This window comes from Tenrec ecaudatus, chromosome 9 (assembly GCF_050624435.1).
Source record: "Tenrec ecaudatus isolate mTenEca1 chromosome 9, mTenEca1.hap1, whole genome shotgun sequence".
Classification (NCBI taxonomy): domain Eukaryota; kingdom Metazoa; phylum Chordata; class Mammalia; order Afrosoricida; family Tenrecidae; genus Tenrec; species Tenrec ecaudatus.
The window spans coordinates 87,872,725-87,891,264 of record NC_134538.1 but is presented as its reverse complement, the minus strand read 5'-3'; positions in this window follow the sequence as shown (position 1 = coordinate 87,891,264).

Below are 18,540 nucleotides of genomic sequence, written 5' to 3'. Positions count from 1 at the left end.
AAACCAAAGAATTGATACATTTGAATTAGAGTGGTAACAAAAATTATTGAATGTACATAGACTGTTAAAAGAATGAACAAAAGCTGTTGTAGAAAAAAGACAATCAAAATGATCCTTAAAAGTCGTGATGGCAAGATTCTGTCTCACTTCTTAGATAAATTAGCAGAAAAGAACAGCATATTTGGGAAAGTAGGTATGTACGTGAAAAAGAGGAAAATCCTGAAGGAGATGAATCAACACAATGACTGTTAACAACAGGCTGAAACATAGCAGCAATTGTGAGAACAGCCCAGGACCGGTGCACATTTTGTCAGTCTGACGGACATGGGTTTGAGTCTGTTTCCTCTGGTGCAAATGTTAACAGTAGTAGGGAGATCAGAAATTCTTTCAAGGATTAAAATAAATAAATGGAGTGTAGTCAGCATAGACCCTGGCACATAGACATACTTATGAGTGTCAGATGCATGAGTGTCAGATATAGTTATAAGCTTGTCATGAATTAGCAACAAATGGTCTTATGTCATTTGACTTCTCTAGTGCCTTTTTTTACTCATTTGTATTGAAAGGGTCTTATTAATTAAGTTCACAACTATCCTCTGTGCCAGATACATTCAAACTTGAAATTCCTAAGACTCTGCGTCTGAACCAAAGTAGCTTAATTTCCCCCAGATCAGTGTCCGACTTATATGACTAAAATGTATGTTTTATCTTCCGGTGCTTTACTATAACACTCAATTCATTTCCATAGATGTCATGTCTTTACTAAGTGCTGAAAGGCTTGAGTTGGCATCCAGTGAGCGTGTCTTGAGATCCACACATACTTGGATTTCCATGCTGAGTTCGACACATGTTGCTTAGCCTTTCCACGATTGAAATCTAAAGCTCGGATTACCAGTTTCAACTCAGAGCAACACTGCTCGATCAGGCCCCGTCCTCAGACATTGCTGCTCGGTTGTAGTCCATTGGGGCAAGCACTCTGGGCAGTGTCTCTATGTACCTTTCATCTTCTTTTGATGCCTTTGTGTCATGAATAGTGTGCTTATAGGATATGGTGACTCAAGCCTTGAATGTCTCTTCATTCCTTTCAGCTTGAGAAGTGCTGAACACATCCTGCCCTTTGGCTTTTGAAATCCAGGTGCTCACACATGTCATAGTAATTAGTTATGTTATCCAGTTGCCCTTTGGAATTTTTTGTTCAGCTCTTTTCCCTCATCATTTCCTCTATTTGCAAGTTTCAGAGTAGCTTATGACATCCATTTTGGTCTTTCTTCCTTTCCTATGTTTTAAATTACACTTTGCTTTGTTCATGTGTGATAATCTTGACAACATCACACCACTTGTCTGGTTTTTGTTCATTAATGATAAAACATCAAATCTATTCTTGATATGGTCTCTAAATTCTGCTGGGATATACTCAACATTGTACTTTGGCTCTCATAGACTTGTTTTAATTTTCTTCAGTTTCAATTTGAGGAACTTGAGCAATTGAGTGTTGCATTTGGTCTGACCTTGATATGAAAAATGATAATGAGGACTCCATTTTTTTCAGGAGTAGATTGCCAAATCTTCATTTCTAATCAGTCTTTGTCTGGAAGCTCTGATGAAATTTGTCCACCATGAGCAGGCCTTCTGGCATTTGAAATGCCAATGGCATAACTTCAATAATCAGATCCATCCACAAGCCTCCAAAGTATACAAAAATGACAGAAAATGGTGGGAGTTATACTAAGGACAAGTAAACTATCCTATAGACATTACTTTTGTTAAAATATCAAACAAAACTTTACACACTTATCATATGAAAATATTACATATGGCAGTATAGTAAGGGGTACCCAAAAAAGCTCGGAATATTTTTTCAAAGCTATGTATTTAAATTTTTTTTACAAAACAACCATGCCACCTTCAAAGCACTCTCCATTACACTTAAAACATTTTTCAAATCTGTGATTCCATCCTTGGAAACATTTTTCAAACTCCTATGTTTGGATGGCTGACAGCACCTCCCTCATTTCTTCTTCACCTCTTTTACGTCTGTCAAATCGCTGTCCTTTCATGGTCCTGTTCATTCGCAGAAACAAAACCAAGTCCCATGGGGCAAGAGAGGCATGCTGGCTTTTGTTTTGTTTTTTGTTTTTTCAAAACCTGGTGCACTGAGATGGCTGCATGAGCAGGTGCATTATCGTGGTAGCAAACCAGTCCCCCATCTGACACAAATTAGGCCTCTTTTGTAACACATTGTTATGCAATCTTTTCAGAATCTCTAAACAGAAAGCTTGATTAACAGTATGACCTAGTGGAACAATATCCAAAAGCACTATACCCCTCACATAAAAAAAAGAGCATTATCTTGATATTTTATTTCACCCGATGATCTTTTTTAGGGGGCTTAGTTGACAATGGCATCTTCCACTGGCTTGAGAGGTGTTTCATTTCCAGGTTGTAAGAATACACAATGTCTCCTTACCAGTAATGACCTTGGGGGAAAAAAGTCTGCGTTGCTACAGAGCTGTTCTTTCAAAGCACGACATGTTTCCAGTCGACACTCTTTTTTGCTGATCAATCAGAACCCGAGGCATAAATTTCACAAATCTAATTCCCAAATCTTCTATAAAGTTCACTGAGCCAAGCTCCAAGATAGTACGGTTAACCTCCCACCTCTTCACTGTTCTGTCATTGGTAATTGAAAACAAGTACATGAATTTTCTTGACATTTTCGTCGCTTTGGGAAGTTGACAGCCAGCCAGAACAAGGTTTGTCATCAATTGACATTTAACCTTTTTTGAAACATGAAAACCACTCATACCCTTGAGTTTTTCCCATAGTGCAGTCACTGTAAGCTGTGTTCAACATCACAACAGTTTCTGTGGCATTTTTCCTGAGCAGGAAACAAAATTCACAGCTTCACATTGTTTTCTTAAATCATCCATCACAAAAAACAAGGCTTGAAAGAAACTGCTTTTATGAAAAAATTCACTGTGACCAGTGAGAACCTTCCTAGGTGATGCCACTGGGTGCACTAACTCAGAGCAAGTTTCCCTATGCTCACGTAGCAGTGAAAAATGTATACTATGAAAGCTATGCCCAGCAGAGTTTTTTCCCCCTTTTTTTTGGGGGGGGGTAGGGATACCCTAGTATAGAAAGACTATTTGAAAAATATACGTCTCTCACACTGACCTCTTTCATTCTCTATTTATCTGGCCATTTAAAACATAAATCCAATTCATCAGTATGCTTCTATGGCCACCCTCCCTTTAGAAGATTTCCATAATGACCACAGTGACTTCATGGGTCTAATCCAGTGGGGAACATACAATTCTGTGTTGGTTGTTTTTTTGGAAGTCCCTTCTTTTAGAAATATTTCTGCTTTATTGGTGTCTATTGTCGTAGTCACCTAATCTGGTGTCCATTTAAAGATTAAGAGTGCAGGGGTGGAGTCTAGGCTGTCAATCTGGAGATAGCCAATGTGACTTCTGTGGGCATGGTCTTCTCCTGAGAGTTCTGGGAAATCTGGTACTTCCTCCTTGGAGGTGGAAAACACTTCTCTCTCTACTACTCCCTGGGAGACATTGCAGAAGACAAGCCACATGCATGAAACCAGACCTCTGAAGCCAGAGAAGCCACAGAGAGACCACTGCCAGTGCTGAGATGCTTACAACACCATTGGATCTAAGACTTTCTACCCACTGACTTGTGATTGTCCTGCACTCAGCATCATTGCATGTGTTTCATGAGTCTGAAGAGGACTTTATGGACCTGTATTGGACATATGGGCTAATATCAGACTTATGGACTTAATATGGACTGGGCTGGGATGTTTTCTTAGTGTACTATTGCTCTTGGGTATGAACCTCTTCCTTACACACATATGTGTCCATGGATTTGTTTCTCTAGTCTACTCAGACTAACACATCTAACAACGAGGCTATGCTCTCTTGGTTTTTCTGCCCTCTGAACAGCTCATGTCAGTCTTCAGTTGCAGTCTCTCCCAGATCTGTTTGGCTTTAATCCTTCCACACTTTCTCCCATGGACAGACCATGACTTCATGTGACATCTAACATGTGCTTACTCTTAAATCTGTAAAACGTCACACTTCTTATCTGAGCTCCAGATCCTATGCCCACTGCCTTCTTGACATCATTGTCAGACATTCCTGCAGGCCATCTTCCCCATTACCAGCGAAGTCACGTGACTTCCTCAAGGAGCTCTGCCATCCATGACCATCTCACCAAATACCGCTATTTCATTGCAGGTTGTGATAGCCGCTCACCTAATACTTCTCCAATCTTATCTTCTCAATTTGTCCCTCACAACAGCACCAGTATGAAGTATCCATCCAACATGGCAATATGACCAAACATTTGACCTACTCAAAACCTCTCAATGCATCCTTATTGCCTACAGGAGAACATCTAAGCTCCCTGGCCAAAAGACAGACTTCTCTGGGTTTATCTCTATACCTCTCTCTACTCGAATCATTGACTACTTGATTCCACAATTAAACTCTGAGTCATTTTAATTTATTATACCTCTAAGCTCTTGCCCAGTGCCCTCCTTTCTCTTCATGATCTCAATATCTATTCCTTTGGGAGTCCTTGGGTGGTACAAATGTGTAAGCACACAACTACTGGCCAAAAATTCGGTGTTTTGAATCAAACCAGAAGTACTTTGAAAAACAGGCCTAGTGATCCACTTCCCAAAGGTCACAGCCTTGAAAACCCTATGACTCAGTCCCACTCTGCACACATGGGGTCACCATGGGTCAGAGTCGACACCGTGGCAACTGACAACAAATATGCATTTCTTATTCATTCTCCAAAACCCTGTCCAGGCTTTCTCATGGAAAAGCTCCCCTTACTGCACATTATGTTTCAAACACATTGCTAGTGTTGTTGCTAGCATCCTGTATTATTTAGTTTTCAAATGAATGTCTCCCTCAGCATACCATGAAGGCTTAGGACATTACAAGTTGTGTCTTATTCATTATTGCATTCTGGCACCTAGGGAGGGAATGATGACATACACCAGAGCTCCACGCATGTTTGTTGAGTTTTTAATAAGAAAATAAACTAGTTCATAAAATAAGAATATAAATTAATTCACTAAGGATTCAGATTGGTATAAAATACCTAGGAACTTAAGTTAATATGGCATGTAAGTAAACTCTTAATTTCAGGTTTTAATATTTTCGTTTATACTTAGCTTTTACCTCTGACCCCACTCCTAACCCAGCCTCACTTTTGTGCTACCCATCATCTTCTTAACAGATAATTCAGGGACTCCAGCTATTTTTCGGTCTCAAGATAATTCAATTTTCATATATATGTATATATATTATTTTAAATGCAAAAGAAGCGATACTTGTTTAAAACATCATAATTTTAGGCAATCTTTGCCACTCTATGTTTCAAAACTTTTCATCACCCCAAACAGATGCTTTATAGCCCTTCAGCTCTGATTTCTCTGTGCCTTCTGCCCGCATGCTCGGGTGGCCTCTCATCTACTCTCTATGGTTTTCTCTATTCAAGAGAGTTCATGTTAGTGGTATGACGGCTGTCCTCTGTGTCTCTCTCTCTCTATGTGGTGTATTTCACGTAACAGAATATCCCCAAGCCTCATTAACATTTTGTGGTTGAATAATATTCCATTGTGCTCATAGATCACAGTTTATTTATCCATTCATCTGTTGATGTGCACTTGGCTCTTTGAATGATGCTGCTGTGCACCTTGGCGCGCAAGTGCCTGCTTGGGCCTCTGCTTCCAAGTCTTTGAGGTGTCTGTGCAGAGAGGGGGACTGCGTGCTAGTTTAACATTATGAGGAACTAATTGTTTCCCACCGCAGCGATAGCACCTCAGATTCCTCTTTACAGTGCATAATGATTCTAGTTTCTTCATGTCCTCACCAATACTTGTCATTTTTCACTAATTTTTTGAATGGCCATGATGACCAGGTTTAGAGAGAACTTCTTGTGTTATCTTTAAAAGGTTGTTCAAATCCTTGAACACTACTTTGTCTTAAGCATCTAATTCCTAGTTAGCAGAAAATTATTCTCAAATGTTTTAACACAAAATATGTGTGCATTCTAATATTTCTGTGCTCATTCTATCCTAGGGTCCAAGATAATTGAGAGAAAACTAAAATTTTGGAATGACTTTCCAAGCGTTGGCTTCCAGTCAGAGGAAGATTGGGGGACAAATAATCTTCTGAATGCGGTTTTTCCTCGATTCCATAGGAGCATACTCTGAACATGTATGCTGTTTCTTTAAATTCTTCAAGGTCCCTTTATCTTGTGATATTCTAATACTCTAGAGTGTAGTTTTTAATGACATCTTAGAAATGTTTGGCTTCCTGTCTCAGTAAAATACTGGGTAAATCACAAAACCTGATGATGCCCAAGTTTTATGGTACACCTTCTCTTGAACATCTTTCCAATATTGCCTGCAGGGCCCCTGGTGGAACAGGACAGTATTACATAGGCCCAGAGCCCCAAACCAACTGGGCAAGAACAAGGACAAAAGGGCTGTTTCCAAAGAAACTGGAATGGTCAATAATGACCATCAGGAAGCTATTGCTAGGCAAGACCACAAAACTGAAAACCCGAACTCATGGCCTTCACGTCAATATGACTCACAGCGACCCTACAGGACAGGGAAGACATAGCTCAGAGATGATAAATTCAGAGCTGTTACTGGCACAGCCTTCAGTGACGTTTATTCACTGGCACAAATCACCATTGCTCACCATGGCGATTCAATAATTCAAAAAATAACATCTTCAGAACATTGTTTTTTAGTTTTTTTTGAAATATCACTTATCAAAGCACATCATTTATCAGTCTCATAAAAGTACAGCAGGGATAATATATTTCAGAGGATTCAAAATCTGTTGAGCATCAAGAAAAAAGGAGCTGTCAAAAGACACAAACATTTTTATTTCCATGAAAGTAAATCTAATTTATGAGAGAAAAGCTGTTCTTTTTCTAAGCTACTTCCTGCAGACCGAATAAGATAGTGCAAGAAGTGCGTTGGGAGAGTGACACAGTCCAGGGCATAGAAAAGATAAAAGTGGCCGTCACTGTTTGGTGAAAGTCACGGGGTGGAAATTGTCAGTGGTTTTGCTCATGCCACCTTCCACATGTCGTAAAGCAGTTTCTGTCGCATTGAGGTAAGCTGTCGAGTTGATCCTATGAACAGACAGCATCAGAAGCTTGGTGTGCCTGACACTTTGTCTGTGAGTCCCCAGTGCAGGGCTCACAAAGGTAAATGACTCTCCGACCCGAGCATGGTAACAGGCACGAGTCAACCAGGTCTGGATTTAAAAGCAAAACAATAATGCACATGCACAGTGGTGAGGACCTCTCAGGAAGACAGCAGAGAGCAGTGAGACTGAGCTAAAAGGTCCTTCTTGAGCAGCGGCAAAGTGGGCAACAGCTCCCCAGGTCCAGATCACTGCCTTGCACACATGCAGACTCGGTTTTGTCAAACATCCTGATGATTAGGAGAAGCTAGAAATAAAGGCTTTTAGCAAATCCATTGATTCTGAAAATTGGACAAAATGTTCAACATCCCTGTAAACTAACTTGTGGGCTGCTCCTGTGCAGACCAAACGAAACCAATTTATGTGTCGCGGTCGGTCCGCAGGCCGCTGATTTGCTATTCTTCCGCAAATGCCAACGTTAACCACGTGGTTCCAATGTAAAGTGGGCTTTAGAGCTGTGCAGTGATCTTCCTGCTTCTGTCTGCTCCTCTACTTTCCTCCTGTGCATTTCATTCGGAGGCTTGTGTTGCTCAGGCAGCCATAAAGACTTAGAAAGTCCAAGGAAATAATTAAGGTTATAGTTTAGTGGTAAGGAATCTACGGCTACAAAGGGTTGATCATTAGCAAATGTGTGAAATTTAGACTAATTGTTATGGTTTCCTTCTCTGCGATATTGTCCAAAAATTATGGGATACCATTTTCTAGACAGCTTATATCTGCCTCACTAAAGCCAATCTTCTTCCTCTTGGCCATGTAATCTTTAAGGCTAAATGTATTCCCTTTGTCTCTCCAGAGCTCTCTTACCACCCTCTTGGTTCAGGGAGTTGGTCAGTATAGACATTATTAATGATCTGTTTTGTCTTTGGGTTTCCACTGGCTTTGAACCATCTAGCGTACTAGTAGGAGCTTGGAGGGTGGAAAGAAATGCTGAGGTTGCAATTGGGACATTTATTTGCCCTGGTACTCTTTTTGTCTTGTTTTGCGTCTGGTTTATCGCCCCTCCCCCCTCCCCCCGCCTCCGCCAACGCACACTCCGCCTGTCACTGACAGCCTTTTCTATATAGCTCTTTCTCTACCAGTTCTTGAAAATGTTTTTTATTGCTCCTTACAGTCAAGACGCTAAATTCAAGGGACAGCACCATCACCTGTTCTCTTCCCTATTTCTATATTCAAGGGACAGCACCATCACTTGTTTTATTCCTTAAAACCTGTAATTACCCACCTAGATTTGTCCTTCTAGTTCCTGCAGGAACCTGACTTAAGGAGGAATTCAAAAGGACATAACCATCCCCTACAGTTCTGAGATGAATCAACTTGTCCTTTGACTCACTGCCCTCTTCTTCGGTCTTTAGCAACTCTTCTAGTCAAGCTTCTAGTCAGCTCTGCCAACCTCATCACACCCACCTTTTCTTTCTTACAGGCTTTCTGAAAGCATCTTCTAGATTTCATATTCCCTAGGCTTCAGAGTATAAAGCAGCATCTATTTTCATATCTTTCTGGATGGAGGATTAATTGTAAAAAAAGAAAAAACTTTAAGAAAGCCACTGACCTCAGGAGGCTTAAAATATGTCTAGGATCCGCTGGGTGATACAAATGGCCAAGCATCTGACACCTAGCCAAAAGGTTGGTGATTCAGAAGGCAAGCCTAGCAAACTGATTCTGAGATATCCCAGCCTCCAAAACCCGCTGGATCTGCTCTACTCTGCACAGATAGGGTCACCATGTGTCCCAACCAGCTCCATGGACACTAGCAATCATAAAGTACAGCCAACCTTTGACCCAGTTTCAGATACCTGTCCTAAGAAAGAGTGCTCGAATTTGGATAGAAATTTAAGTAAATACATTTATTATTTAAGTTTTAAAGAACTATAAACAACCTAATTTCCATCAACGGGGTTTATTGTTATTGTATTGTGTCGTATTGTTTTTCCCACTCATCTCCCTCGTTACTTGGACAACCAGCCTGTCCAAAGTTTGGCTTTGTCTCCCCTGGCTTTTGGCTTTGGAACATTTTCCTTGTGTAATGTTATGACAAGAAATCCGAGAAGAGATAGAGAATGGACTAGGGGTATTTATTCTCCCCAGTTCTTTCCATAATTGAGTTCACAGGGTTTGGTGGTGAAGCACTCAGTAGCTAAGCAAAAGTTTGGCAGTTTGAGCCTACCAGGTGCACAGCAGAAAGACGTGGCTATCCGCTTCCTACATATGTAGAGCCTAAGGAACCTTAATGAGGCGTTCCACGCTGTCCTGCGGGATCTTTGGGAGTAGGAATCAACTTGATGGCAGTGGGCTCCTTTCTTTCTTTTCTTTTGAGTTCTTTCCCCACACAGGACGTAGACTTTTGAGTATAGGTGAAAGAGCTTGTGAGGTGGTGTTCTCCTTACAGAGTCCAATCTCTCTAAGTTCCAAGAACCACACCCTCCATCTGTCCCGTGAGACTAAGGCTAGTGATGCATCAGTCCCTCCTGTGCTTCTGATTCAGGGATACAATACTATCCCTGACAATCCATCCCTACATATATAAACCATCCTGTAATAACAAATTCCCCCCAACTTACTGATTTGAGTATGGCATCTGTTTCATTGCCAAGTAGCTGGTAGAATCAAGGGGAAAGTCTGGTTTAGGATTATCAGTTAGGCTCTGTCCTGGGCTATGCTCACAATTCTTGTTCTGCTGAACCCCTTTGTTGTAGCTACTGTTTCGATCTATCTCTTTGATGAGCTTTCTCTTTTTTTTTGCTGATGCCTTACTTTATCTGGGAGTGGTCTCTCCTGCTAACATGTCCAAAGTAGGGGAGAAAAAGTGTCCACTTCTAAGGAGCATTTTGGCTGTACTTCTCCCAAAGTAGATTTGTTTGTTCTTCTGACATTTCAAGGTAGTTTCAATATTCTTCGTCAACACCATTAATTCTAGTGTGGTCTTCTTTACTCAGTGTTCAGCTTTCACATGGATGTGAGGCATTTGAAAATACTGTGGCTTGAGTCTAGCTGAGCATAAAGTCGATGAAAAACAAAGCAAAGTTTCAGTCTTCTGTCCTATAGATCATGGAGTAGAGATAAAGTTTCAAAGAAGGAAAGGGGTTCTCATAGAAAATGAATCTAGGAATGTACTTTGGCCCCCAAATGTTCAAGGTTTTATAGCTACTACCTAAGGTCTTGTTCATGCCCTGGGAGAGAGTTAGGGAAATGAAGTACAACAAACCGTCGACGTGTATAAGATGACGGATGATCATTTGTGCTTCATGAAGAAAATGCTCCTAGCACCGTGAGGCGAAGAAGGCTGGAGGTTTAAGAGAAAGATGAAGAAACCTGGAGTCAAAGAAAACTAAAAATCTTACAGAGAAAGCAAATCACTGCAGTCACTTTTCAAACGTGAATCTATTATTGTTTACAAGGCCACGAAAAGCAGGGTACACCTTTTCCAGACTCACGCATCGGTAAAATGGAAAAGTATGGGCCACTTACACCTGAAAAATCTTTAGCTTGAATAAGGCTCAGATGACCTGAAATACTGTTCCCATAGCTGTACTGTGTTTCCATTCGCATATCATGCTGAAATGTACATCCCAATAAAGTCTTTTTCTTATATTATGGAGTCTTCAGAAAATTGGATTTCCCAGTAATTGGATGAATGCTTCAGGTATTTTCACAGATTTTATCACATGCATTCAAGAAAGTTTGAGACAATTCACCATTCTACCATAAAACATTTCCTAATCTGGTAGTCCATTGTTAACGCAATTGACTGTTAATTGCAAGAGATCGCTGGTTGAAACCCAACAGTAGCTCCACAGGACAAAAAAAGTGGCAAGATTAAAACCAGGAAATGTCTAAATGACACTTGTACTTAGTCACATGGGGTTGCTATGGGTGAAATTAACTCACCAGCACCTAACAACAACATTGCTAGCACCAAATATTATCATTTTTAAAAGTCTTTGAGTATTTGACAGATAAGAGTGTTCTTTTTTTTATATTAGTACTTTTTTCATAACTAGTAAAGTTGAATTTTTGCCTTGGTTACAAGCATTCGTATTTCTTGTCCTTGACCATATGCTACTTTATATGGTTATCTATTGTGGATGTCATGTTTTATCTATTTCAATGAACATAGTATAGTTTATATTTTTTATGTTTTTATGCAATAGTGATAAATACCTAAAGTTAAAAAAAGTCAAATTTTTAAAAATTCTTTTAAAATGTATATAGCTATTTTTACATATAGAATGATATTTTATTACCAACACCAGAAAAATAGTGATAATATGATATTCTAATTTTATCCATCATGCATATATTTGGTATAAAGTATGTTTCTACATGAAAGTGCTTTATTTTTGCCCAAAGTTAATCATTGTTCCAATACCAATTATTGTATTATATTTATCTCTTCTCTATTAATCTATGAAGCATGTTTTGTGCTATACTAAATTATTACTGATAGTAGGACTCATTTCTGAATTATCCTATTCACCAACACAATCATCATTTATTTATATTGTTCTGTATTATTTTCCAAGCAAATCATAGAATCTTTGAAAAGAGGGACTGGGTATTATTGATGTCAGTAGGTTCTTTAGGACTGATCACCTTACACATAGTAAATGTTCGATAAATATTTACACATTTAGTAAATGAATGCTTAAATTAAATATGCTATGACTAACTCGCAAATAATTTCCTCACAAGGTTAAAAGGCCACATTCCTCAAGGTGACACATGAAGTAATTTGGAAATTGGAGAAGGGGGCTGAGAGTGGCAATATTCCAAGGGCAAAATTTCCATGTGAATTTGATTAGAATAATTTAAATTGTGTAGTGACTTCACTCTCCAGAGGCTATGTGATCATGTGAAAATGCGAGGGGGAATTTTTGTTCCGGGCTTGCTCTTAAGTTCTTAAAGTTCAGAAAGGGTTTTAGCAGTGTAATGATGTGCAACTCAGGCCGCATACCATGCTGCCTCAACAGATGAACTCTGTCCTGGTGAAATATCGTCTTTCTACCATCCGCTGATCCCTTTATTGGACGGACCCAGCTGTGGGCTCCTCACACAGTAGGGCATTGAGAGGCTTGCACGGTACAACAGTAACAATAAGAACTGTCCACCTTTCCATTTACTCTCCGGAATACACGTTACTTTTGACCCCCTCCAAAAAAAATCTTAAATTCAAGCCAGAGTTCAGTATGTTGCCCCTGTCACGTACAAGTAAGTGCATCTTTCACGACGCTGCATGTCAGACTGCACGCGGATGACTTCAGGCTGGAAGGATTGCAGAACAATTTGGTTTGATTAAGAAGACATAAAACTAGAATGTCCTAAAGAAAGCTAGGATGACAGGCTTCTATATAAAGGCATGCTTGCTACAGCGATCGATGTGGGTAAACAATTGTATAGTTACCAGAAAAGGAAAGCTATGTATTTAACAAAGCTGATGCTATTCTATGCTATTTTTATGCCAATAGGCCAGCCTTGAAATAAATATTCATGTAGGAATATCTTCCACGTTGCTTATATTGTGATATGAAAATAATCCAAATTACCATGACAAAAGCCCTTGGGATACTCTATGGTAGATTCTTCCATGTGTTGTCAGCAATCTCTCCTGTGGTTCTTCTGACAATTTTATTTAGGGGTGCGGTAACATCTTCACTGCACCAAGGAGCACACTGAGGCGCAGGGATGCTAAGGGCCTGTCTATGGCTCTCCAGTACCAAGTAGCAGATTCACATGGAGTGTTTTCAGCCCCTGAAGCTCACGTGCTTTCCGTTCCTTCGGTCGCCTTAAAGCCAACCACGAAGAAATTTAAATCCTCAGAGGCTCATTTACAGTCACATGTATTACGTATTCAGAACCTCCAGAAGAAGACCCTGGATCAAGGCAGTACCAGCCATGGTGGAGAAATGAGTGGACTAAAAGGTGGGCAAAGAAGGACATCTTTGACTCCAGCTTTCATTTGGGGCAACTGGCACTTACTCTTACAAGAGAACTTGTTGGAAAGGTACTAAATGTTACTCACAATATAGTATGTGGCACTGTTTGCAAGATGTTTAAGGTAAGTACATACTTACAGACTTTTATAGCAATTTGGTAGGTATGTTTGGGGCTCAAAGCACATAGAATGCATGGTCCAAAGTGTTTCCACACAAGGACGAAGAGAGCATCCCATTAGTCCCTGGGTTGTGTAAAAGTTTAGCGTGCTCATCTGCTAAAGGTTTGGCAGTTCAAGTTTCCCCAGAAGTAGCTTAGAAGAAAGATCTAGTGACCTACTTTGAAAGAAAAAAAAATCAGCCATCAAAACCCCTAAGTGGGGTGGGGGGGATTCCCATGGAGCAGAAGTCTACTCTGACACATACGTGATTACCATAAACCAGGATCCACTTGACAGCAACTGGTTACACGTGAAGTTAGGTCAGTGCTTGGTGGAGCCGCTTCTAGGAGTGCTCTTTCGCCATTCCATCTGTGTGCAGTGATGTGGCGAGTTGAAGGGGCGTGGGGAGGCCACGGAGGGAACCAAACTCTCTGCCATTGAGTTGATACCAACCATCCTGACAAGGAAAGAATTTCATAATCTGAGACATTAATTCACACACCCCCTCGCCTCTGTAACCATTCTGATAATGAGTTACAGGCTAAATAAGCATTCATTTGTCTCATGCTCTAGAAGGATACTAGAAAGCTAGGATTAGACTATCCACCCATAAAATGTTTCATTCAATAGTGCCCCAAGCAGATACAGGAAACTGCCAACCAAAGCATCTGTTAGTGTCAGAGTAGCTGACTTAAAGCAGTACCGTTTCCCCAAATGCAATTAATTGTAACATCAAGCAGGTAACCCAAGGAAGCCAGGATACAGAGTAATAGACATCTCTCAGCATACGGGATGCACTTTGACAAAATAAGACAATTATGTTTACTCTTATTGAAAAAATAGCCTTGCCTCATGCACTGAGAATAATAAAAACAAGATCTCCCCTTTTACATGCGTCATTCCCAGAAAGCCAGGGTACTGGCAAGTGACTTAAGTACAGGCAATTAAGACATTCTCAAACAGGACTCTGACTCTTCAGCAAATGGTCCGAAGTGGAAAGGATGGCCCAAGCAATTCCCCACAAGGACGAAGAGAGCATCCCATTAGTCCCTGGGTCGTGGCAAAGTTTAACTTGCTCATCTGCTAAAGGTTTGGCAGTTCAAGTTTCCTCAGAAGTACCGTAGAAGAAAGATCTGGTGATCTACCTTCTTTAAAAAAAAAATATCATCCTCCGAAAGGAAGTTGAGAACAGTCTTGTCTGCTGGCCACTTGGTCGTCCTGCATCACCTCTCTAGGGTTCTGGCGGGATTCGAGCCTGGTCACTCCGCCTCCTGCTGACTGAGCTCTCAATTTCCTTCCAATAAATTGCTCTAAAAGCCAAACAAGCACTGACAGCGACAGTCTGTTGCTCTTGAAACCATGTTGTAGGTATGAGGTAGTCAAGAAGAATCAGACCCCTGATTCAGCCCGGCTCGGTAACTCCCTTAGAGAAGTCACGCCAGTCTCTTCATCCATTTGAGTCGCAGGTACCACATTCGTAAACAGGGACTAGAACAGCAGCGTGTGTCCTGGAAAGTGCGTCCGTGCGATGTTCTTTAACGAAAAGGTGGGTTTTTGTTTACAGAATCCAATCGCTGCTCCTGGGCCTATGTAATTTTGAGACATTTCTCCAGTAAAGCATTTCGTGTAATGTATGCTCTGCATTTCTGGAACTTAATCACAGAAGTTCTTGCTTCATAAATCATTAACATTTCATTGAATTAATCAGCCCCTGAATACCTTGGAAGACACATGTGCCCCAGTCAGATCAGTGTTCTTTGACATGTATACGATGCCACAGTCTGTCATCAAGTACTCCTTAGGCCTGTGCGTATTCTCAGTATTCGCTCGGGAGAACAGGGGTTCTTCCACCTCAGTGTCCAAGGCCTTGCTGTCAGGAAGGCTGCAGGAACCACACTAGACCAAGAGAAACCAAGCTTGGAGTCAATACTGACTCATAGTGACCCCATAGGACAGGGTAGGACTGCCTCTGTGAGACTCGATTCTGAGACTATAACTTGTAATGGGAGTAGAAAGCCCTGTCTTTCTCCCTCAGAGTGGCTGGTGGTTTCCAGCTGTTGACCTTGTGGATCACAACCCAAGGCCGAATCTATGGAACAGAACCTCCAGGATGACCTGTAGCCTGGTCCTGTTGAGAGCTTCCCATTCATCTAAGGGAGCACTCTAAAAGTCATTGAATTACAGGTAGTCCTCAGGACACAGTGTAAGAAACATGATATTCTTATTTCAGGGCAAAGTGTCGCTTTGTGGCTAATGGTATTTTTTGTGTGAGAAGCAACTGGAAATTACAGCCATTATAATATATCACCCTGGCCTGATCACTCACCATCTCCTTGGAACTGTAGGTGAAGTGAGCTCACCGCCAACTTAAAAACACCCACTTAGAACCTACTGAATCTCTGGCCTAGAAGAATATACTAAATATTAAACGGTGAATATGGTTTTATCAATAACTCTTACGCCCACAGTGAGTGCTGGTGGCTGTGTTGGGTCATGGTTGCACTGCTAACTGCATGGTTGGCAGTTCAAACCCATCAACTGCTCTGGAGAGAACGCTGCGGCTATCTGTTCCCGTAAAGATGTACAGCCTCAGAAACACCACACAGAGTTGCTGTAAGCCAGAACCAACTTGATGGCAGACTGACCACAGGTTTGGTGCTATTTGGCTAAAGCAGTAACTAGAGCCCTGGTGACAGTGGTTAACCACTTACTCCTCAGTAAATGGCAGCCAGTCAACCCCAGCAGCGATTGTAGCAAAGAAAGAAAAATGGCGATCTGCTTCTGTCCAGATGAAAACCTAGAAATTCTGTTGGGCAGTTCTATCCTGTCACATCGAGGGCCGAGAGTCCGACTAACTATATGGTAGCAAAAACAACGTGAGTGCCACAGGTCCTGGTGGCACAAATGGCTTACACCGAATTATTAAGCTTGGTTAAAGGTTAGCTGTTCAAATTTAGTGGGCCACAAGTGGAAATCCTGGGGCTCTCCTTCTATAAAGATGCCCCTAAACCCACTACCACTGAGGCCATTTTGACCCATATAGACACTACAGGACAAGAAGAACCATCCCTTAGGATTTCCAAGGTTGTATGTAAATCTTTACAATCACAGAGAGCCTCTTCTTTGCTGCACTGAGCAGCTGAGGAATTTGAATTGCTGACCTTCAGGTTGGTTAGTACGTCGTTGAGTGACCCACTACACCACTAAGTCTCCTTCTGTAAAGAACACCAGTCAGGAAACTCTGTGGAGTTCTGCTTTATTTAAAAAATATAAAAGGACTTGCCATGAGTTAAAATCCTCTTGACAACAAAAGAGGGTTTTGTTTCATTTCAGGGGGGCAGCAATTTGGACAATATCTAATTAATTGGGACATGATCAATTAAAGGATTCATTACTCAAACATCTATCTTGCTCTCCTATGTGCCTGTAGCTGATTGATTTCTCATTATAAAGTGAACTAGTAAGGAACTGAGGCTTAAGGAGTAGGGAAGAAATGTAAGTCATCTAATTTTGTGACTTATTAGCAACTCATGGGGTTGATGAGAGGAAAGCTGGGACGAACAACTGAAATGTTATTTTTAGGTTATGAATTTCATTTACTCTCATTGCCACAAAGGATGAAAAATTACCTTCAAAAACTTCAAAGCAAGAAAGTAGAACACACTAAAATCCATCACCTCATCATGGAAACCCACCCTTCCACCATCACCACCACCACTAGGATTCTTCGGGTAATACAATGAAAGAAACAACAGCGCATTACTTTATAGTCTCCTTTACATTTTCTTACAGAAAAAAAAGGACAAGTTATGTGATTAGTGAAAATATTTAGAAAGAGCAGACTTTTAGTTCTTGAGTCACAGGTTACATTCACAATAATAAAACCTTACAGATGGTGTCCAGGGAAATTCACCGTTTTTCTTTAGTGCCCCAAATGTATCTAGAGTCTGTAAGTAACTACGTGTATGACCCCATGTCACATCAAGGCTGCAGTCCAACATTATCGCTATCAGTAGAATTACCACCTCTTTATGATTGGGAAGTGATGATGAATGGCAGTGGGCTTATTCTTCACGTCTGTCCTCCATTCAACGGGTATCTTGACATATACCCCCTCAGGCCTCATGTAACAAAGAATAAAATCTTTCTTTCAAGGGCTTCACAGATTCCTGAAACAGATTTATGAGCATCATTTTATCCCTCTTGTCATACACTTGTGTTAGCTCAGTATCCAGGATAGATCGGCACATTACAACCTTTGTGAAAAACAAACAAAAACTTGCTGTCAAGTTAATTCCTGCTCCTGAGGACTCCATGCGTATCAGAGTAGAACTCTGCTCTAGAGGATGTTCACTGCTGGGTTTGTTGTTGCTGTTGTTGTTGCTTTGCACTAAGTTGTCAGTCTTCCTTCTAAGACAATTTGGGATGCACCTACACACCTAAAGTTTCCATTAGCAGCCAAGTCCTTTAAAGGTCTGCACACAAAACTAACCATGTAAAATTACAAAAACCAATGCATTCCTCTTCAGTTTCCCCAAACCCCATCTATTACATCTGTAATAAGTTTACATTTTATTTAATAACACCACTGCTATTTGCACTCCAGCACCAAGAGCTAGGAATACATCCTAAAACTTACACACCAGTCACTCACTCTACAATGCACAGTGAACTTCCATACACATGAACGATGACCTCCTTGTTCCTGGGCTCACCACACGATCTCCATTCTCCATGGCACCTGCCATATATGCTGTTGACGTTAGGTGCCATCGAACCTCTTCTGACCCACAGCGACCCTGTGCACCGCCGAAGAGTCCTGCACCATCCTCACAACTGTTCCTGTCCTTGAGCCCATTGGTCCAGACACTGTCAATCCATCTCCTGGAGGGTCTTCCTCTCATTGGCTCTCCCTCTACTTTACCATGTTCTCCTGACAACATGTCCGAAGTGTGTGAGAGGAAGTCTTGTCACCCTTGCCCCTCAGGAGCACCCTTGCTCCTATTTCTTCCAAGACTTTAGTCTGTCCTTTTAGCAGTCTGTGGTACTTTCACTGTTGTTCTCCAGCACCACCATTCAAATGCATGGATTCTTCTTTGGCCTTTCTTAGTCAATGTCCAATTTAGGCATACCAATACAACAACAGCAACAACAAGAAAGCACTGTCCTCCATTCTATGCTGACTCACAGTGA